Raw genomic sequence first — 24344 nt, forward strand, 5'->3', positions numbered from 1 at the left:
AAAAAGTGAGGCTTTGATACCAATTGTTGAGTCTCAATATGGAAAAACACATAAAAGGGGGTGTAAATTGGGTTTTAAAACTATTTCACTTTTCACACAAACGGATATAAGTAAATTAAGAAAAGTGATGTGAAAATAAAAGAAATAAGCAAACTACAACACAAGATTTATAGAGGTTCGGCCAAACTCGGACTACGTCATCTTGGCACTCTTGTTCAATCCACTATACCCCTAACTTCATAGTGCTGAAAACAAAATCCTCTAGCTTCACAGTGCTAAAAACAAATAACAACGGTTTCACACTGCTTGTAAAACTCAACTGTGAGCTCTATTGACTCACTGTAACTCAACACAAGAGTTATGAATACAAATGGTTGAATACTATCATTCTTTTACACCATATAAATGTGAACATAGTTATGTGCAAGGATGAGTGAAACTTAATACAGAAAAGCCCTAAATAATCTCAATGCTAAGCAAAAAAATCGATGAAGACAGCTTGTTGGAATGCTTTAGAACTTTTAAGAACTTTGATTTTGAAGAGCTTGATGATTTGATTTGTTTACATAGATTAACAATATTGGAGTAGTTTTTCCTCTTCAATAAATACTTGATATTAATCTGTTGGGAGAGTGATTGAGTATACAAACCAAGAATTTTAAATGGATTTATGATCGTTAAAATCACATGCTGCTCTTATATGTCGATATTTAACTTCATGTGTCAACATATATTCTCCAAGTGTCAACATGTCATCATCCGAGTTGACACTTCATTCATATTTTCAATTTCGTTCAAAGCTCTTTTCTTTAGCAGATGTCAACATTCAGATCCAGGGGTCGACATTTCACTTTTTAATTGCTGGAGGGGTCAACACTTGCTTCATGGATGTCAACACTTCTGTGCTTAGTAGATATTCAAGTATTCGTTGCTGGAGGTCAACAAGTTATTCAAGGATGTCGACATTTATAGGGTTGACGCTTTAATCCTGAGAGTTGATACCTTTTTATTTCTTCATGAGTGAACACTTTAAAGGTTGACACTTTGAGCTTAGCTCAAGCAGACATGCATTCGGTTTGTCGAGAATCAACATGTCATTCATGCAGGTCGACATATTTTTCCTTTCAACATGATATTCTTTTGAACTTTATTTTTGGGCAATTCACGGGTCGACATATGCTTTCCAGGGGTTGACACTTAATCAATAAATTCTTTATATTTTTCTTAAACACCTCATTTCAAAGTGTGATCTTTTTTGCACTTCTTGGAGGAATTTTTGGCACTAGAACGTGAATGTTTTCTGCACATAAAGTCAGTTAAAATCTTTGCACACTTAAGATATAACCATTAGTTCATTAAAGAGCTTTGTTATCATTGAAATTAATCTATAAGTTCAATATAAACTTCTTCTTGCATGATGATATGAAGAAACACATTGTTAACAATGAATTGGCCATCCTGAACTAACCGCAATTGACGGAACTATTCTCACATATGTGGGTTTAATAACCGGACTAAAGGTTTCAAAGAAATCAACACCTTTCTATTAACTATATCCTTTTGCAATAATCTAGGCTTTGAACCTAGCAATTGTTCCATCAGCATGTTTTTTATTTTGTAGATCCACTTGCAACCAACCAGGTTTGATTTTGATGTGAGGCTCTAAGCTCTTCTTTCATATCTTGATGCTAGATAGAATCATAATTAACATGGTCAAAGTCGTAGGGCTTATTTTCATCCTGGGTGATTGCACTTATGAGAGCAATAGGATGTTTGGGTCCAAAGAAAAGTCTAGGTTGCAGGGTTCCATCTTGGGACCTGGTAACCATACGATGAGATCTAGATAAAGTGTGGTTAGAGAGATCTACTTTGAGATTCAATCCACAAGAAGAGGAAGACAAAACGTTTTCACTAGATCTCTCTTCTATGGGATGTTCTGAAAGCAAAGAGGTTTCTAACTCTGAATTAGGCTATAAGGGGGGCATGTCTGGCATGGACGGTTCATCTAATGACACCTCAGGAAAGACCACTTCATCTAAAGAGTTACACAGTTGACCATATTCTGATGGATTAGGTAATTGAATGAGATTAATTGGTTTGCTATGGTTAATGGTTTCAACTGACTTGCTAGATGATTTAGAATTTTGAGTCTAGATCCAATTAGTAACCTCTTTTGATGTGAGGGGTTCTTTGCTCCTAGCATACATAAAATCTCCCTCATCAAAAAACATATGTCTAGAAACAAAAGTTTTCTGAGACACTAGGTCATAACACATATATCCTTTGTAGTTGGTTTCATAACCTAAGAAGACACACGTTTTAGATTTGGGTTCAAGTTTGTATTTTACATATGGGACAAGGTATAGATAACAGGTACATCTAAAAATTTTAAGGTGTTTATAACTCGGAACACGATGGAACAACAACTCATAGAGAGATTTCTAACCCAAAGTTGCAGAGGGTAACCAGTTAATAAGATAAATGTTGGTTCTAAAAGCATCAACCTAGAATTTTTTACCAAGACCAACATAAAATAATAAGGCCATACGAGATTCTACAATGACTCCACTTTGTTGAGGGGTGTGAGGACGCAAGAGCCACCTTTTAATGCCATAACTATTTGAAAAATTGATAAATTTATCGCTAACAAATTCACCTCCACCATCACTGTAAAATATTTTGATTTCTTTTCCAAGTTATTTTTCCACAATATTCTTGAAATTTATAAAACAAGGAAAAACATTTGATTTTTGCTCAAAGAAAATAATCAAGAAAATTTTGAGAACTCATCAATAAGTAACATATAATATTTGAAACCTTTCTGAGATAGAGTAGAAATTGGACCCCACAAGTCAACGTAAATGAGCTCCAATGGAGCTTGAACAAAATATTCAGCTTTATCAAAAGGCAATTTATGATTCTTACTAATTGCACAGAAAGAGCAAAGTTTTATATTATTATTGTTCATAAATAAAATAGATCCATGTTTTCTAAGATTTTCCAAACAGGATGACCTAAGTGATAATGTCAAATTTCATCAAAAAACAAAAACTTATTTGCACCTATTCTATCAAAAGAAATTGTAGGGGATAAAGCCTTTTTATCATACTTTTGATGGCCATGAATATTATCCCCCTTTAACTGGTTCTCTTAGGTGAGTAGTCTCACTCCTCGGTTCCTTTATATAAAACTCGTTAGCATCAAACTAAAATAAGAATTGATTATCTTTCACAAATCTAGATACTGATAAGAGATTTTTCTTGATAGAGGGAATAAGAAGCACATCTCTTAATTTAAAGCTTTTATTTTCATGACACAAAGAAAGATTATATGTATTGACAATAGGTAATTGTGTACCACTTCCAACCATAACACCATTAGAACCATGATACTCTATTTTATTGGTCATACCTTGATCTTGAGCAGTAACGTGATGTGAAGCTTTTGTATCTGGGTACTAGGAAAAATCTTGCATGTTGTTGAATGTCATAGCAGCAAAGGCTTTCAAGATGTCATAGCAAGTGCACGCTGTGTGATTATGGCGACCACAAAACTGGCAAATAACTCATTCTTCTCTTTGATTTTGAGACTAATTTTGAGGAGAACGTGTGGGGCCAAACTGACCAACCTCATTACTAAAATTTTTAAAATTTTCAGAGGTTCGGCCAACCCCTCTAGATTGATCTCTACCTCTTCTAAAAGATCGTCCTCTATCACGTCCTCTTTGAGAGAAAAATGCAGTAGAAGCAGTTTCTCCTTATGGAGGTTGACTATTTTTTATTTGTAACCTCTTTTTTTGATTGATCAATATTTCATAAATATCCACAAATGAGTAGAGACCATCTCGAGTGGTAACCTAAGTGACAAAACTCTCATAGTCCATCAAGAATCCATTCAAAGTGTAATGAACAAGGTTCTCATTAGAGACAGGTTCACAGACGTCATCTAAAGACTCTGAAAGAAATTTTATGCGATTAAGGTACTCTATCATGCTCTTATCTTTTTTTTTAATGTCCTGGAGTTTCTTCTTTAATTGGAAGATACATATACTCGATTGAGATGAATATGCCCATTCTAAAGTAGTCCACGCCTCGTGAGTAGTAGAGGTCCGAACAATTTGGCTTAACATAGGTTAAGTAACAGTTGAACGAATCTAACTTAAAGCAAGTTGATCCTCTCTCTTCCATATCAATTACTCAGAATTTGGTTTTGTATCATTTTCTTCTTGAATAGATTGACATGGTGCAAAGAATGATCCATCAGCATATTTAAACAAATCCTAAAAAAACATAATAGCTTTAATTTACAACTTCCATAATAGATAATTGTGTCTATCAAGCTTGATAGACACTAAGGATAAAAAATCATTTCACTAAATTAAGGAATTTGGCATGAGAGATGCAACAAACAATGATGATGATGAAGGATTGGATACCATGAGGAACACGACTAGCATTTAGAGGAATCTACACACACTGGCATGTGTACCGATAGACTCTCACGATAGAAGAGGTATGCATGAACAAAGAACACAATGAATACAATGGGTTTTACATGGTTCGGTCAATGTGACCTACATCCATGAGTTTCTCTCTTTCTAGATGATTAGAAGTGAGGTTTTTTTTTTATTATAAAATGATACACGGTTTAGAGTCCTTTTACAATGTAACTTATCCTAAGAACATACCAGGACTCTACAATATTTATTTAGATTACATTAATAAGATTGGAATGTTTTAGGAGTCTCTCTGGACGGTTTAAGAAATTGAAGAGTTTTGTGCAACTGTAACGTATCAGGATAATGATCAAACAGCAGTTCCTTGATATGGCGTCTCATTAGGTCAACTTTCATGAGAATCGACCTCTTCTAGATGAGTAAGATTGAGAGTCCTGGATGAACCATCTTTCTTAACAATAGCAAATTTTGTTTAGGGTCAAACCTTGATCAGGAATATTTCATCAAATGCATGGGATCTAGAGTGAAACCCCGAATTTATAGGAATAGAACATCCACAATGCAATTACTATAGTCTTTTACCCTTATAAGGCACTTATGCAATTAATTAATCTCGCTTAGAAAACTGATCTCTGTAGTTTGTTTTGTATAGTGGAAAAAGTGGGGACGGGGGGGGGGGGGGGGGGGGGGTTTGGGGGATGAATCAATCTGACAAGAGGCCGCATCTTTGTGAATGGCAGTAAGGAACGAAAAAAAAAAAAAAGAATACTGATCTTGGTAGCCTTTCCCTGTGTGCTAAAGCGTTTCATTTAATTCTTCCATGCAAATTTTATTTTCTCAGAGGTATCCTAATTTTTGGCCTACCTAATTCTTCGGGAGCAGGTTGTATGTTCCCCCGAGAACACGGGGCCGCGTGTTCGGGGTCCGAATGAGTGCCACGTTGGCACTCATTAGGCTGTTAATTATGTACGTGTTCCGGGGGAACATACAACCTGCTCTCTAATTCTTCTGATGATCAATTCAATCTATGTTAGAAAAGATATATCTGGGTTCCTAGAACCTGCTAAGCCCTTGAAGTCAATCCAAATCTTCAGAGCATCTAGATATATTAGAAGAAATTAAACATGCATGCAACAAAGTCTATGTATCAAACTCGGTTATATCAAGCGTAAATCAATTGTAGAAAATTTTGAAGTCATTAAAATGATTGATATAAAACTTGTCAGAATGAAAAACACTGAAATTCATGCTTTGACAAACAAGACATTTATGCTGTCCAATATTGCTGTTATTAAAAGATTCCTACCCTCGTTACATTTTACTTCAGCATAAAAATGAAACAGTGCAAGGAAGTATTTAAGTACTTTCACTCTCATCACATCAACATCTCGAGTGGGCCATTGCCTGTGTACCTCTTTCACATGCTACGGAATATGGACAACAAATGGAAAACCGTGGCAGCGTGAGTCGTCGTGATGCTGGCAGTCTAGTGTCCCCTCCCTGCAACGAGTCCCGATCGGGTGCAATATGATTGCACAAAAAATTGTACATTACGCACCCCATCACCCTCCATCAGGTCTTGGGTCCCACACCTGACAGGCCCTGTCCCCAAGATGGAGGGTGATCAGGTGTTTAATGCACAAATATTTGTGCAATCATATTGTACCTGATCTTTTTAACCCTGGAACCACTCTCATGTAAACTGCATTATAAGTATGCACCCCGTACTGCCTTTAACGTGATGTACTAGACGTGATGTGCATTAGTGCTGAACGATATTGAGTTCTATCATATGTCGAGGTGGCCCAGGTATATTCGCGTGTATAAAAACCATAAAGCTACCAGTTCACTTTGTCAACTATAAACAGGATTGCCTTCGTCATAAAAAACAAAATAAAAAGATTGTGTTGTATATATGCACACACACTAGCACACACCACATGAAAGGGTGCAAGGTTGTACACTCTTTCATCAAACAAAAGGTCAGAGGCGCGGTGCGTATCAATTTGGTGCAAAAAATGACCTTCAATGACGGTCGTAACTGCTGCTAAAGGGTGTTTTTATCCAAAATTCTTTTTTTCCCATTGATTATGTGCACGAGCAATGGTGCAAAGTTGTTTGATTTGCGTTCAACTTTTTGGGTGTTCGATGGCAAGCCCTATATTTGCATTCAACTTTTTGTGTGTTCGATGGCAAGCCCTATATATATATATATATATATAGAGAGAGAGAGAGAGAGAGAGAGAGAGGTAGCTGCGCAATCCATAGGTGCGCAGATACCAGTGGAGTTTTGCTGAACGTCCATCACATGCACTCAGCATTTTTTTCCTCAAAAAAAATGCTGAAAACCATCAAAAAACACACAAAAACCTTTAGCAATGGTTCTAAAGCACTGCTAAAGGTGTCAGTTTTGCTAGGACCTTTAGCAGCACTCAAAACCGCTAATAAACCCCTTTTTTAAATGTCAGGTGCATCCCTTAGGAGCGTTAGTGACACTTTAAAACATTGCTACAGGTATCAGCGGAACTATGACCTTTAGCGGCGATTCAAAAGAGCCACTAATGTTTTAAAAAGCACAAAAACATGTTTTTTTATCATTTTTTGTGTTGTTTTTGCATACTGGTCATCCATCACGCACTCCATGGTCGGCCAACATAATTTCACTTTTGCTGAGCACCTAAGGATTGCACAACCACTACTTATATATATATATATATATATATATATATATATATATATATATATATATATATATATATATATATATATATGTGTGTGTGTGTGTGTGTGTGTGTGAGAGAGAGAGAGAGAGAGAAAGAGAGAGAGAGATGATCAAATGGTTGAAACAACCCTACAAATGTGATCTATATGGTTTGTTTGGTAAGAAGGATTTTCAAGGGCATCACAATAACATCTCTTTTATGCAATCTAACTCTATGAATGTTTAAACAAAGTTTGTTTGCTAGGAATCATACCTTGGATTGTATTTTTTAGAAATAGGATTATGATTTTTTCAGTGATGAAATTTTGGCACATTGCTAGCCATTCATTTTTTATGCCGTACACATTTGTAGGGTTGTTTTTGATAGACAAGAAAAGGGGTTCTCAGTCTCACAAAAGAACAGTCAATAAAGAATAAGCACTAAACAAACTTCACTCTATTAGATAGTACACTTCACTCATGCTCAAAATTACATAACGCATAGGTATAAATATTGGTGGGGTCTTTTTTTTACACTTATCAAAAGTGACTATAAAATTTCAACCTAATAACCCACTAATGCTTGCTAATGATATGCATCATTATAAGTACTACTTACATGTAGGGTGTCAACTGGGTCGGGTTTGGTTCGGACACAGGTGAACCAGACTTGGCCCCGATTTTTGGGTATAGCATCGGGTCTGAACCCAGTCTAATCAGATCCACCATAAGAGAAACCATACCTAAACCAGATAAGAACTACATGAACCAGACTCAGGCCATACCCAGTAAAATAATATTTTTTATCATTTTTACATTGAAAATTGAGGGTCTTAATTGAAACTTGGGTCGGGCTCCAGTTTGATATAAAATTTCACAAACTATACCTGAATCCATGTATTAATTGGACCTTCGGGTTTGGACCCAGGTCTTAATCGGGTCTTTTCTTTTATCACCATACCCAGACCCTATAGGGTTTGGTACGGGTCAGGCCCAAGTAAACCCGACCCGTTGACACGCCTGCTTACATGACTTAACTCTTATAACTCATATAACCTTCATGTAAACTTTTAACATATCACAGTTCACAATGATTCTACATTTGACACATGGACCACTACTTGACCTACTAAATCTACACCAAGTAGCCAACTACATGCGTGCCATAAAATCATTATAAGAATCCACTTCACCCACTATGTGGATGGGCAATTTGCATAACCATCATACATAAACTTTTTTCAATTTCATATACTACCCGTAGAATATTATATAAATGACAACATTGCCCGTGAAATCTCTACACATCAAACATTTATAAAACTCTCCATAGCACCTAATTACAAGCCAAGTCTAACATTCGACTTTGACTCTCAACCCAAAATGGGTTTACACTTCCAATTGGATGAGCTCTTCATTTCAAGAAGCATTATTATATGGTAAAGGGACTCAGTCTTCATTGGCTTTGTGAAGATGTTTGCCACTTGATCTTTCAACTTATAATGCACCAACTCGATTTCATTATTTTTCACATGCTCACAAATTGAATTGATATGGATCCAATGAAACCTGAATCCAACTTGACATTGGATGGAGCAGAGCAAGAAAAGATCCAACCCAACTTGGCATTGGACGAATCAAGGCAAAGAACGATTGGTTCAACATTGAAGGGATTCAGATCGAAAGGAGATACCAAGGGCCAGCCGGTCAAGTGGGCCCCACCTAGGGAGGTTGACCTCCCCTCTTGAAACACCTTGATGGGTGTGCCAATGTTTTTATGAAGAGGGTCTAGTAAGTTCTATCTGGAGGACTCTTAGTGTTTTTGTAATTTTAATTAATGTTTTTTGTAAATTGTTTTGTGTGTTAATGATCTCTTTGTGGCATATATAAGGGGCTTGTGATCCCCTTAGCATGGGATATGAAATATGAAATGAACTTGAAGTTCCTTACACTCTCTCTAAATTGTCACTCTCTTCTCTCTCTCTCATTCTCCCTTACTCTCTCTTGGCCGCAAGGCCCTCTCACTCTCTTCTTTTAGCTGGTTCTATCCCTTGAGCCCAGACCTCAAGTAGGTCAGCCCAACATGACTTAGTGTAGTTTAAGTCTATAATGTGTGATTACAGTCAAGCAACTCGATGGATCAAACCCAGCCTCCCAGGGACCTGCCCAGGTCATGAACTTAAGATGACCCTCTCCCTCAGCCTATCAGACCCCTGGTAAGTCTACCTTCCCTAAACATTGAACCCAAGACTTTCCTAGACTCGTTTCACCTAGCCAAGGCCCTACATTCTATTGTTGAGAAGTGCAAAATCTGACCCAAGTTTCCCTAAGCATACCTTTCTAATCAAAACGAGTTTGACCCTCAAATTTTAACCATAAACTCTCCTACTTGTCCTTAACTATTCTACCGAAAATCAGGTTTAGACTCCACCCCAGTGAAGAGAAATAAATTCGACACCCAAACCTATTTTTAACAAATCTATGGCCTGACCCAGTCCTACCCTAGTCTCATTTTTCCTATTTTCTTATTTTTATCTCCCAAATCATGTCAACTCAGAAGCCCAAACTTTGCCAGAATCTTCCTTAACCTATCCCAAAACTTTTCCTAATTTTTTATATTTTTTATATTTTTTATATTTTTTATATTTTTTTATTAGTGTTGTGAGGGATATAAATTTTTCTCTTAGAGGGTCTGTTAAAAACTGACAAAAATCCAATCCCCAAAAAACTCAAAAAATGAAATAATTATTTCTCCTAAAATACAAGTGTTAAAATCCCAAAATTTTTACCCAAGCTAGCTTAACTTGTTGAAAGTCACTCCTAGATTTTTAGCAATTGATCCAATGTAAATTGGGAGAACCAAATTTTTTATTGAACCCTGCCAAAATCCAACTAAACTTGACCATGTCTTAACCTACCCAACCTAACCTAAAACTAAGTTCGAACCCAGACCAACCCAGTGAGCCCAGAAAAATAACAACTTGCTATCGGAGTGAACTTGGTTTGTCCTCATGCCACCTAAGAAGGGTACATATAATCCATCGGTGATGAACCTCAAATTCATCAAAAAGTTTATTGAAGACACTCATGCAAAATTAGGTAGTGTCAAAACTCGAATGGTTGGTTTTGAAACGAGCCTCCAAACCATCATCGGGTTGCTGCAGAAACTTCAAGCAAGCGTGCAAGCTCACCAGTTTCAGTTCACTGATGGAGGTGGCAGAACCCATGAGGAAGATCTTGATGATCAAGAGGAGGATGAAGTGCAAGCCTCTATTCTTGAACAATACCTAGAGGACTGACAAGACGGATATAGGATGTGCAACTTTTTTGGTGCTTCTCTCCCGTGCCTAATCAGAATCTCATTTCCTAGTTTCTCAAAAAAAAAAAAAAGCCTCATTAGTGGTTGTAAAAGTTCAAACAATATTTTGAAACTCAATCAATATCAATGGAAAGTAGGTTCGGATACGTGGTAGCTCACCTTAAGGGTGTAGCTATTAGATGGTAGTGTTGGCGTGAACCCAACTTGGTATGAGTTTAAGCAAGAAGTCTGGAAACGGTTCGGACCATCTCTCTACGTGAACCACAACGTAGAGAAGAAAAACATCAAGCAATAGGGGTTGGTCCAAGAGTATCAATTGGATTTTGAGGATTTTTCACTATATGTGGTAATTAGTTTGAATCTACATTGACTGGAGTGTTCATTGGAGATCTCCAAGATGACATCCAAGCCAAACTAATAACCCTAGATCCTCAAACTATGGAAGAGTACTTTGTCAAGGCTCGAGTGATAGGAGAGAGGTCAAAGAAATTGGCCCATGTTAAGAGGTCAAATAGACCATGGTGGGATATTAATTTGTCAATCTTGGGATTGAATTTTCATGATGAGCTAGTTGGGGACCAATCAAAACTCTCCTTTTTAGCTACCCTCAAAAATGGTTTCAAGAAGAATTTGAAATGCCCTCCTCCTCCTTGTTGATGTGTGGAACTGAAGCTGGACCAATTGGATCGCCTGTAGTTGGCCCGAATCCAAAACACGAACTCATACTGGTTTTGAATTTGTGGGTCAACCTTGGCCTGCTCCATTTCATGGATCTGATTGAATTGAGTGGATATGGAGCATACATTGGTCACCAAACCGGTCTACACACCCAACCTTGGTTGCGTTGAAGGCTCACCATCTCATGGCTTGCTGGATGTAGCGGTTCATTGGGAGTGCTTTAATGATGAGTGCACTCTCAAAGAGATCCTCGATGCAATCAAGTTGAAGTTGGCACCTTCCTTATGTTCGTCGATCTTAACAGACATGAGGACAACAAGAAAGCGTGTGTGTACTAGGGCTAGGGTGCCCGAGTCCTAGGATGAGACATGTTCTCATGAGGGAAGGGGTATGGACACGTTGTTTTTAATGAAGATCATGATGTAGAATGGCTAGGGGTTGTGTGGGCGTGAAAAAAAACAGTAGATCTTGAGCATTATTGCTCAAAAGAAGTCAGATGTGATTTGCATTCAAGAGACAAAAATGTCAAAATCGAACATATATTCATGGATGACTTGTGGAGGGGCAGCTCTTATGTCTCTCACTTGTCGATTGGACTTGGACTGCTCAAGGGTATTGTAATGGATTGGAAGGAAGGGTTGGAAGGCATCATCGCCCATATCAAAAGCTTTTGTATATTGGTATACTTTTCTCCCAGGAATGCAGATATGGTGTTCCTCCTTACCACGGTTTATAGACCATGCACTAGTGTCCTTAAAAAGGATTTTTGGAAAAAAACTACAAAAAATTAAAGATGAATTGGGGCCTTTGATATCAACAAATTGGTGCATTGGTGAGGATTTCAACTTTATCCTTCGCTTGGAAGACTCAAAGCAAGTACAAATCTACACTAGAAACATGCAAAGGTTTGCACCATTCTTAGATGTAGTGCGATTATCGAAGCTCCTCATGCAAGGGTCATGATTCATGTGGTTGAAAAAGAGAGTGCCGCCAGTGACGAGGAAACTTGATAGACTTTTGGTCTCTACAAACATGCTTCAATGACTACATGACATGTGTGGAGTGGCGGATCCCATCTCGGAGTCAGACCATTCCACTATTGGCTTTTATAGGGTCAGGGGGTGAATGACGAAGTCATAGTTTTTGCATGGAAAATTGGTGGTTAAGGGAGCCAAACTTCTTGGCTCTCATAGGTGAATGGTAGAACTCAGATACCAATGGGAGTGGATGGGCTGCCCAAAGAATCAATATAAAACTTGGGTTTGTGCAAAGTAAGCTTATAGAATGAAGTAAAACAAAATGCTTGGCAAAGTTTAAGGATCTTAAGGAATGAGAGACCCAATTAAAGGTCCTTCAAAAGCGTAGAAGTGGCCTCAAATCTGAAAATTGAAAGACAAAACCTTGTTGGCCATATTGGGGAGTGGAGGGTGCAGGAGTGCATAAGGTGGAAGCAAAAAGCGAAGGGCTATTGGCTCAAATCGAATGAGATGAATACTCATTTTTTTCACCTTTTTGCTTCTACAAGGCGAAGGGTGAATGGTATCTCTTCTTTGGTGATTGATGGGACTAGAAGATAGGGTCCTCATATCCTACCTAGTGTCACCGAGTTCTTCAACTCACATTTTTCTAAGGTCGTGGTTGTGGACTATGACATTTTCAGCATGGCCTTCAAATCTTTAAGCAAAGAGGGTAGGAGGAGCATCTCTTGCATATGTTAGAGGAGGTCAAGAATGCTATTTGGTTTCTTCCAAATGGCAAAAATCTAGGTATTGATAGATTCTCTACTGAATTCTTCAAGCATGCTTGAGAATTTGTTAAAGTTGACTTCCTACAAATGATGATGGATTTTCATTTAATTGCCAAAATCTTGGGTGTCATGAAAAATTTTGCTCTCGTACTCATCACGAAGGACCAGCAAGCCGAGGAGATTGGAAGGTTTGGGTTTATTTCTTTGGTGAGAACTACTTTTAAAATCATTCTAAAGATTTTGGCAACAAGAATCAAGAGTGTAGCCAGAAATCTCATCTAGGAATTACAAAGTGCATTCATTCTCGATCCACGAATTCATGTTGCATGTGTCATTGCACATGAGACTATCCACTCCATCAAGCTCCAAGATACGAAATCCTTTGTTCTAAAAATTGATCTTGAGAAAGCCTTTGATTCTTTAGATTAAAGATTCTCGTTATGTTGCTTACATAATATGGGGTTTGGAGAAAAGTGAAAAAAATTGATTGATGGGTTTCTTTCTGCAACCTCAATTGTGGTTTCTCTTAATGGAGAAAGAGGTGACTTTTTTATACTAAGAAGGGGGTTGCGGTAAGGTGATCCTCTCTCACCTCTTCTATTTATGATGGCTATGAAAGTGTTTTCGGCAATGATCTCTAATGCGAAAGAGGGAGTGTGTTCAAGAGTTGCAAAGTGTCGGAATTGGTTTTGATCTCTCACCTTCTTTTTGTGGATGACTTGGTTTTTGTTTTTGGAAGCATCAGAAAAAATATGTGGGCTTTGGGTGGTACTTAAATATTTTTTTGAAATATCAGACCTACGTATGAATGAGGGAAAGAGCCAAATTATGGTGTTCAATGACCCTTCTGAAGACTCCCAATAGTTGGCTTCTTCATTTTTTGTTTGTAAAATAGGGTCTTTACTGGTTAAGTATCTTGGGCTGCCTCTTCACTTGGGGGTCTCTAGGGAAGCACATTGGAGTGTGGTAGAGGCTAAGATTTGCCAAAAACTTCAATCTTGTGCTTCCCGGATACTCTCTAGAGTGGGAAAAATAAACCTTGTTTGCTTCAACATCTTTTGCTCGGTACTACACTTCCTACAAATTTTCAAGATCCCTAAGAAGGTTAAAAAATGCCTTAACTTTTTGTTTCAAAAATTTATTTGGTAAGGGTCTATTGATGAGAAATCTAAGGCACCTATCAATTGGTCTTTTGTATCCCAACCACTTTAAGTTGGAGTTTGGGAAGAGTCAACCTTGCCCTCTTGACCAAGTGGTTATAGAGGATTTGTACGAGGGAAGGAACACTTAATTTGATATTTTTAAAAAAATATGATTTGGTAGAATGATCTTGGAGCTTGTCCAAAAATAAGAAATGAAAGAAAGGTTCCAGGATTTGGAAATGTTAGGTCACAACTTTAGACCACTTTAACTATGTTCTCCGAGTCAAAGTGGGTAATTTTTGGCAAGATGTTTGGTGCAGAGATGTGAAACTTAGGGACATTTTTCCAAACTTATATGTTGCAGCTAGAGCTAAGTATGGTAAGGTGTGACTTTTGGTCTAGTGGGGAGGAGGTGTGGGACATTGTTCTAAAAAAGGGACCCTTTGATTCGGTATTTTGCGAGTGTTGGCCACTTGCTAGTGATGGGATATTTAAGGCATCGACGATGTATCATTTTTTTGGTGTGTCATCTCCCCCATGGCTTATGAGAAAAGCATTTTGGGCAGCGGACCTCCCACTTCGAGGTTGTCTTATGGGCTAGTTGATTCTCTATGACATGGTCAACATCGACTCTAAACACAAGAGCCGGGGATTTTATCTTGCTAGCCCATGCCCACTTTATTTTTGTGAAGAAGATTTCACGCCTCACCTATTTTAGAATTGTACGAAGGAGTAGTAACCAATGTCCGCACTTGTGGAGGGGTGACAAACAATTTTCCTATAACGGTTGGGTTACATTAAGGATCTGCATTAAGCCCTTTCCTTTTTGCTATAGTGTTAGATGAACTTACGAGATCAATTCAAGAAAATGTGTCGTGGTGTATGTTGTTTGCTGATGATATTGTTTTGATTGATGAGTCTAGAGCTGGGTCAATGCTAAGTTAGAATTATGGAGATAGACTTTGGAAGCAAGAGGTTTTACGTTGAGTAAGAGTATGAAAAAATATATGGAATGTCGGTTTAGTAAGCAACAAAGTAGTGATGAGAGTGTAGCAAAGCTTGGTGAGCAAGAAATAGCGGTGGATGACTTTCAAATATTTGGGATCTATCATTCAAAAGAATGGAGAAATTGATAGAGATGTAAATCATAGAATTAAGGTTGGGTGGATGAAATGGAAAAGTGCAACTGGAGTGTTGTGCGGTCGTAGAATGCCATTGCGGTTGAAGGGGAAGTTTTATAGGATGACAATTAGACCCGCTTTATTATATGGTACGGAATGTTGGGCTGCCAAGAGACATCATTTTCAAAAAATGAGTGTAACTGAGATGCATATGCTTCGATAGATGTGTGGAAAGACACTAAAAGATAAGATTCAGAACGAGAAAATACGTAAGAAGGTAGGCGTTGCACTCATTGAAAATAAGATGAGTGAGAATTGTTTACGATGGTTTGGGCATATTCGACGAAGGCCTACTGATGCTCCGGTTAGAAGGATGGAGAAATGGGAAAATATATTAGCTAAAAGAGGTCGGGGTAGGCCTAAGAAGACTTGGATGGAGATGATAAGAAAGGATATGAAGGCTTTGAACCTCACCAAGGACATGACATTGGATAGAAATGATTGGAGGAGAAGGATTCATGTGGAGGACCCAAAATGATTTTCTTTTTGGTTCATATCGCCGACCCCAATTGTTTGGGATGAAGGCGTTGTTGTTGTTGTATCTTTATTGGCACTTTAATACACCGAGCATGAAATGACTTCTTCACGGATTGGGACAGCATTTCCTTCTCGAGAGAGGTGTTGATTGCGCCCCCACATGCACTCAAAGAGTTCCTGGTAGAAATTTGTGTGGCATGTTTGGATCTTGATGACTTGGAGGCTTACTTGACTCGAAAGGAATCAACGAATATTCAAGGGTAAGGTGGGTGACTTAAGTTATTCTATATCAGCTGCAGTGGGAGGTAAAAGAACGGATTCATTGAAAATGGCCGAACAGCCAAGCTGATTGGTTGGGTTCAATAGGGTCGTCTTATGAACTTCAGCCGGGTCTAAGGTGGATCTGACCCAGGTTCCACCCAGAAACTGCTGCAGGTTTGGGTTTTTTTTTTTACTTTTTTTGTATTTGACGCTATTGGGGAAACTATTTTTTTATGGGGCGTGACTCATCCCACCCCATCAACCTGATTTGCATTCTATACTTTTTTTTCTCTGTTAATTAGTGATATTATCCCTTCTCTAAAAAAGAGACTACCCATGCTTCTACTTTCGTATGCGGTATGATGATATGACTAGGTGGTGTTTAAAAATTAAACCAATGCTTTAGGAGCTTTGAGTAGGCAGAACTGGGAATGAGCAGGAAGGTCTGGTTCATCTCCAACCCTGATGAACCCACATCAGTTCTGACGTAGATTAGCCTTGGTCATCACTTGCACCTAGTTGGGGTCTAATTCTTTCTCTATTCCACCACGATTCCTTCATTTACTTGTGACATATGTGGACCTAGTTTTGCTCGCAAGTTATGGTAAAACTATACCCAAAGCAGGTACAGGTTCAGATCCTATAGGGTTTTGGGTCCGACATAGTGAACCTGCTAAGTTCATTGAACCCTAGGATTAGGTAAGGGTACTGCACCTGTCTCGGAACAGAATCCATCCACTTAACAATCGTCCCATTAAAAAGCCAACATGCTGTCAATATCAAACAAGATGTAGACACATCAGATCAAGGAGTTATGAGCATAACTACTACACTGTTTAGAACGTCAACCGCCCACAGCCACCCACGATTGTTGTCTCAACCGTCTGTCAAATGGAAAGTGATACCAAACACTTTTGAAAGGAAAGTAATATAGAAGAGGACAAACCAAATTTAATTAGAGTCAAAAGAATGATACTTCCTGCGGCCTTCCTAAAAAGACCACTTTTCCTATTATTTCTTCAGCTCTCAAATTCTTTCTATTCATTTCCCTCTCGACATTTGGTGAGGTTGGTAGCACTCAAGGCCCTTAACTATGTACGTATTTGACAAAGAAATGGCCGTCATGAAGATAAGGGTACTCATCATTAGGAATTAAGAATTAACAAATTCTTATACCCTAACACAGTTAAGCTTGAGAAAATAGGAGATATTTAGTAGACTCGGCAAATGCTGGTGCCCTGGCATATAAAATTGTAGATTTTTTTTTTTAGATTAAAATTGTAGAATTAATTAACAATCCACAAGTTGGAGAAATAGGGATTTCAATGCGTTAAGTACTGGCCCAAGCTGGATACGGGTCTGGCATGATAAGAGAGAACCAGGATGCACCTGGCTAATCTTCTACACTTGCCCAGACTAGATCCCATGCAGGATCTCAGCTACGCTGACGGGGGACTGGCTACTTTGCGTGTACTCTCGAGCCCACCATCTGCGTAGATGGGGATGACAACTGATTTGCTTAACTGTGATTCTAATTTCTTAAGAAAGCACTTTCCCTGTTTATCTATATAGCTCAGACCATAGCTACCGGAGGCTTCTTAGAAACCTCAGAAAGCTAGGTTTGGAAACGAGAAACTACCTGAAACTTTTACACCTTTAAAATTGTTTGAACGCTTGGTTTCATAATACAAGAAGTTTGTTTATATATCTTAATATAAAAAGTAATTTCCTTGATCTTAAAAATGTTTTATTTCATGTTAGAAGAATTATATTTTAATTTCCTTTTAAAACTTACCTTGTTATTATAAAATTTATTATTTGATTAATATTTTTTATAAAAGACTTTTAAGTTCATTTGAGGTAAAGAAACACACTTTTTAACTATATTTCTACATCATGATCATCTTCCTACTCGCCTTTATTGCAGTTTTCTTTTTTACGCTTCTTAAATGCTTCAAGCTTCATGCATATATCTTTAGTCATCTCTTAAACACTGGCTTTTCATTTTACACTTTCATGCATGGCTTGTTTTACCCAAGGTTGTTAAATGCGATGAGGCGAAGCGAGGCGTTGAGTCTGTTATGAAGCGAGGCGTAAGCCTTGAGGCGTTGAAGCGTAAGCTTTATGATCAAAATAATAAAATATATAATATTAATAAAAAATATATAATATTAATAAAATAATAAAAATTTTAAATAAAAACTACTAATAAACCACAGTATAAAATAAATTGTGTCCTCACAAGATCAATTAGGGTATGTTTGATGGCTTGTCCAGGGTTGAACGAAATGAACAAAAAGAACGGAACAAAGCATTGGTTCTGTTCGTTCTGTAACAAATGTTTTAAGTCTCTCCAACCAGATGAGGGAAGCCCTTGTGGGCACCTCAAAGTTGTGCTCGCTTGTGGGTATAACTTGAAGAAAGTAAGAAATATGATCTTTTTATTCTGTAAAACATTTTGTACCTAGCTAAAGATTAGGAAAGAGACTCGAAGTTGGAGCACAACTCGATCAATTATCAACACAGTTAGGAGCTCCAGCTCGGTCCATACACATCCCAGACCACCCCATTTCTTCCTGAGCCAAAGTTAGTGGAGCAATGCCATGGTCCAACCAATGCCTGTGAACGGGTCGCGCATTTGACCCATTAGATTTGGTCATTTAGGATGAATATATTGCACCAACCTCTCTCTCTCGTGCTTGTCATATGCTGAACGGGTCTGGTTCCCGCCGACCAATCACCATAATTCGTGTCACCAAATTAACCAAGACTCGCAAGTGAGCCGGGTCCTGTCAAGCTATGGACAGGTCTTGCAATGGTGGCCCATTGATTGATTCTGACGGTCAGGGGCATGTGAATCTCGTGTAAAATTGCAGGATGGTGATCCGCGAGGGTCAAAAGTCTCGTGTGTTTTAAACTTAAAGCAGTGTTTTCTCCCATCGCACGCCAGCCCTACAACTATAAGATCATCCAGAGCCAGGGTTGCAAAGACAGCGCTTGCTTTCTTTATAAGAGAGGAAAACGAAACGATGCACCATTCAGGAAGCCATTAGCCTATGGTGGTGCCCTCCCCAAGTTGGGGTTCCATTTGAAGGGGAAAGAAGCCTCTATTTTTTCGAATGGCATCTCCCCTAAATGCAGAGATTGGGGATTGAAGGTGAGTGCTCCTCTGAAAGTTTCTTCTGTTCCTGAAAAGGAGAAGGCCTCCTCTTTCAACCCCGTCGCGCCTCCACCATTCACGTTGGGCGAGATCCGTGCTGCCATTCCCAAGCACTTCTGATTGAAGGATTCATGGAGGTCTATGAGCTATGTCGTCTGCGACGTCTTCGATGTCTTCGGTTTGGCGGCAGCTGCAGCATACCTCAACAATTGGCTGGTCTGGCCCCTCTATTGTGCTTTTCAGGGCACCATGTTCTGGGCTCTCTTTGTTCTTGGCCATGACTGGTAAACCCACATTTCTTCTCTTGCTTTTCTTCTTTTTTTTGTGATACACCCCCATCCCTCCCTTTTCTCTGTTTTTTTTTTCGATAAATAGCAGAATGATCATCAAATAACTAGCACCAACCTGATGCGTACGCCTTAGAAGCGAGGCATGTTTCAACTTGAGGCGTGCGCTTCACATGAGTGAAGCATGCGCTTCACATGAGTGAAGCGTGCGTTTCAAGCCTGAAACGCTTCACTGCAACGCCTCAATACCTTGAGTGTGTGCTTCGCCTCTGAGGCGTACGCTTCAGGTATTGAGGCGTACGCCTCTCACAACACTGGTTTTACCCACTTGTGACTTTGTTAATTGTGGCTTATAAGACTAACAGGGGCTCCTGTTGTTTGGTAGGAGCAGTGAGTGCGCGCCACCTTTTGTTCGGATGTTGCAAGTTCAAATCCCATTGGTATAACTGGTAGGGGTCTACCTAACCCCAGCTTGCCTATCAAAAAGAAAAAATTATGGCTTATGAGACTGCAAGTGGCGACATGGATAGTATATAATTTCTAGAGCTTTGCCCCCCACAATAACTCTCGGTCTGAGCTTTATGACTGCAGCACGACGTGCTGATTGCTGTTGCAGAGCAATGAGAGGTGCAAGTCAACCTCAAAACGTACAAGCAGCTGTTTGAGAGTCCAACCATTCTGACACACTTATGGGCGGGCGGGTCGACACGATGGATCCTTCATGTCGTTTGGCTTGATTCGGTACCAGAGAATAGATTCGCTCTTGTTCTGATGACGTAAGGCTGATCTCATTGGATCGGATCCCGGTCTCTAAGCATCCATCAGATCACCAGCTCAGACATACGGTACAGACTTACAGGGGATCTTATGTCGATCCTAGCCGTCCAACTGGTGCATCTGGACAGACAGCTGGGATCAGTCCACATCCAGATGAGAACGAGGACTAATCCTAGCCATTGGTTGGACGGATAGGATTGAAATAGGATGGATACAATCATATTTCAGATTATCATAAGAACAGTTCTCCTAGATCACCCACTCGATCACTTGGCTGATCTGATCTGTCTCCAAACTGGCTGCATTATATGCTGCAATGTTGGATTTCAATTATCAATATGTGGAGTAATGTTTGGTCATGTCGACGTGACTATTTCTACGTAGTTGGAAACCACGGCCACAACTTTTTCTGCTTAATTGGATCCCCGAGATGTGTTCAGTATAACCTGTTTGTTAAAAGTTGCACCGGGAATTGGCTTTTTTCGTTGTACAAATATGATTACTTTTATTCATCAAACCTTGGTGCATTAAGGTCGTTGAATTTTTAAGCTCTTAACACACCCAGATACACTTCACGATCATATTATCCAAGATTAACCCTTTACTAAAAAAACCCATGTAAATTACACCTGTAAGGTCTGATCCATATGAAAAAAAATTGAAAATTGATGTTTTCTAATAGATATTATGTTGACATGAGCAAGCATTGTATATATATAGGGAAACTGGAATATGTTTACCAACCAAATATGATTGCTGGTATGAATCAAGATTTTCATAGGGTTTTTTACGCAAATCTAACCCTTCAGATGAATTCCGCGCGGTTCATTTGCTAGGAATGACTGTTGGATCATCTTAATCGGATCAAGAAATGCAATTTTTTATTCTTAAATATTTATGAAAAATCTAAGTCATTGATTTTCATCTCTTAAAAGATCCTACATCGTAATTGGATGATCAAAAAGTCTGTTTTTATAAAACCAAGCGTCTAGATCACTTCCTTATGGTGAAATTTTAGAAACAAAGTAAAAAACCTATGAAAATCTTGATTCATTCCGGTAAACATATTTGGTTGGTAAACATATTTCAGTTACCCTATATATATATATATATGGTAGATGCAAAATCAACAAGCATGATTTAATTATTAAAACTATTTTCCTGCTATGGGCACCTTTCACAGCACTTGGATAGATATGAAACTATGTTTGACTTTTTAAAAATGACTTCTGATTTTAAAAGACTAGGAATCTTTGGTTGTGAGTGTAATGTGCTTACTCATAAAAATAATAAACTATCTCCAAAAGCCATTAAATGTGTTTTCTTGGGCTATGGTGAAAATCAAAAAGGGTACTGGTGTTTTGATCCAATAAATAACAAGCTTTATGTTTCAAAAGATCTCACTTTTCTTGAAAATGAAAATGGGTTTGATAGCAAAAGACCCAAAGGAGAAATTGATTACTCATTTCTATTTGATTTATTGCTAAGACATGATGAGTATAACTATATTAAGTTCTTTTGACAATAACTCTAGTATTGATCATCGATTGTTGATGAAGTTAGTTATCGATATGAAAGTTTGAATGAAAATGTATCAAATGATATCATGTGTATACTAGACGGGGGGAAGGTAATCACACATGTGCCCTTGACAAGTTCTCTCAAAACATGTCCTTAGAAGAATCCCAACTTAGGAAATCAAATCGAATCTCTAGTGCTTCGATTAGATTTGTATCATATGATTCATTTTCTTCAAGCTTTAGAGCATGTTAATAACTCTCTGCTCTTATTATGGACCATCTCATTATAATGATGTCAAACAATACCCTTATTGGAATGAATCAATGAAAATAAAACTTAATGCTCTTAGAAAATCCATCACATGAGAAATAATTGATTTTCATTTAGGCCAAAAACCTATACAATGTAGATGGGTGTTTAAAGTCAAAATCAAAAGTGACAGATCATTAAAAAGATATAAAACAAAGTTAGTCACCAAAGGGTATGCCCAAGAATATGGAATAGATTATGAGAAAACCTTTGCTCCTATTGCGAGAATGACTAGTATTTGAACTCTCATTGCCATTGCCTCTATTAAAAAATGGTTTATTTTTCAATTAGATGTCAAAAATGTTTTTTTAAATGAAAAACTTAGTGAGAAAGTTTACATAGAACTCCTTCAAGGGGTTAATTTAAATGAAAAAAAAATTAAAACTTAAAAAGGCCTTGTAAGGTCTTAAACAAGCTCTTAAGGTTTGATATGATAAATTAGCAATATTTTGATTAATTTAGGATTTATCTCTTGTTATACTGATATTACTTTCTTTGTCGAGAAAACGGGTACTACAATTATGATTCTTCTTTATATATTGATGATATTACCATCACAAGAAATGATAAAGGTGTTATTGAAATTAAATCAATTTTAAAAAAACTTTGATATGTTTGACTTAGAGTTTTTGAGATACTTTTTAAGAATTGAGGTTGCCTACTCTCTCAGAGAATATTTTCTCTCTCAAATGAAATTAGCTGCTGACATATGTGCTAGGTCTAGAGTTTCAAATGAAAAGCTGGAGACCCCAAAAGTCATAAATGCAAAATTAAGACTCTAAGATGATATATTGTTTGAAGATCATACTTCATATCGTCAACTGATTGGATCTCTCACTTACCACTTCATCATCCAACCTGATAGTTATAATACCTGCGAATTTGATTCATTTTAAATTTTAAATTCAAGCAAAATTTAAGTTACATTTAATTTATAATTAGGTTAAATTCAACTAAAATTCAAGAGTTTAAGTTGAATTAGGACTAGTTAGGTTTGTTATGAGTCATAGATCTCATAGGAGATTAGATTTAGTGATTTTGGTTATGCATCGGTTCAAAAAACATAATTTTTAAAATTGAATGGCCTTCATTTTATGTTTTCCAACTTGAATAATGTTAAGAATTTGGTTGTTTAAACCTCATTGAGCTATGTTTTGGACTCAAACCAGGTTTCTTATGAGACCCAAAGTGTAACTCCCAACCCATTGGGGTGCCATGTGCCTACATGGTGGCCCATATGGTCTCAGAGGTGGCCAGTGGCTTTTATGGATCTTGGATGAGTCATTTTTAAATCCAAACCTTAGAATTTGGATTCAATATTGATTTGGACCCATTTATGGATATGGACCTTTAATTTAAGTGTTAGATCTGAAATTAATGTTTGGTACCTGAATCCAATCCAACTTGGATTGGATTCGGTCCATCCGGATCACTTTGATTGGACCCAAGTGAGGAGCCACCTAGGCAGAGCCCACTTTATCTTCTAGAGATCTCATGAAAGTGGTTCTCTAATTAAATCCTAGAGGGTTCTAGAGAGGGTGGGGCACTCCCCCCCACCCCCCACCCCCCACCCCCCACCCCACCCCACCCCACCCCCCACCTCCTAGTGGACCCCAGATTTAATTAAAAATTAAAATTTTATTCTAAAAAAACTCTTAAGAGACCTAAAGGGTTTAAATTCTTTTAGAAGAGGACTTTGAATGGAATGAGTCTTCTAGGTGGGATGTCCCACCTAGTGGGTTTCACCTATAGTTAGTTGGAGATATAATTTTATCTCTAGAAGTAAGGAGACCCAATAGGAGGGGATGACCTCCTTATAGTGCTATTTAAACTATCTCTCTTGATTGAAGTGTATCTCTTTCTCTTTTCTTCCTCACAGCTCCTTCTTCCTCCCAACCTTAGAGGTGGTCACGGCCTCCATTGGAGACCCGAAACCACCTTGGGAAGATCTAAAATAACTCGAAATGAGGTGTGTGTGGAGGAAAAAGTGACAGTTTTGTTGCGGGGAAAGCATTTTCAGTAGGGAATTTCTGCTTACATGATGTTCGATTTTGGGATGTGTTAGCATACCCTCTTTTGGTTAAAGAGCTTGGATCTACATGTAATCTATGCTTAGAACCATCTATGGCTATTGGATTCGCATGAAAAGATTTTTGAAAATCCAAAACGATGTTTTGGTAGATCAGTTTTAAGAAAATGGCTTTAGAAAAGGCAAAATTGATTTTTGTAGAATGGTTTTTTTGTTTGATGCAGATTGTTGTGAGCATGTTAATGGATTATATCATATTAGAAAAGAGAATATTGGTGTTATCATGTCTCCAATAATCT

This window comes from Nuphar pumila, chromosome 4 (genome assembly GCF_984573655.1).
Source record: "Nuphar pumila chromosome 4, dmNupPumi1.hap1.1, whole genome shotgun sequence".
Taxonomy (NCBI): domain Eukaryota; kingdom Viridiplantae; phylum Streptophyta; class Magnoliopsida; order Nymphaeales; family Nymphaeaceae; genus Nuphar; species Nuphar pumila.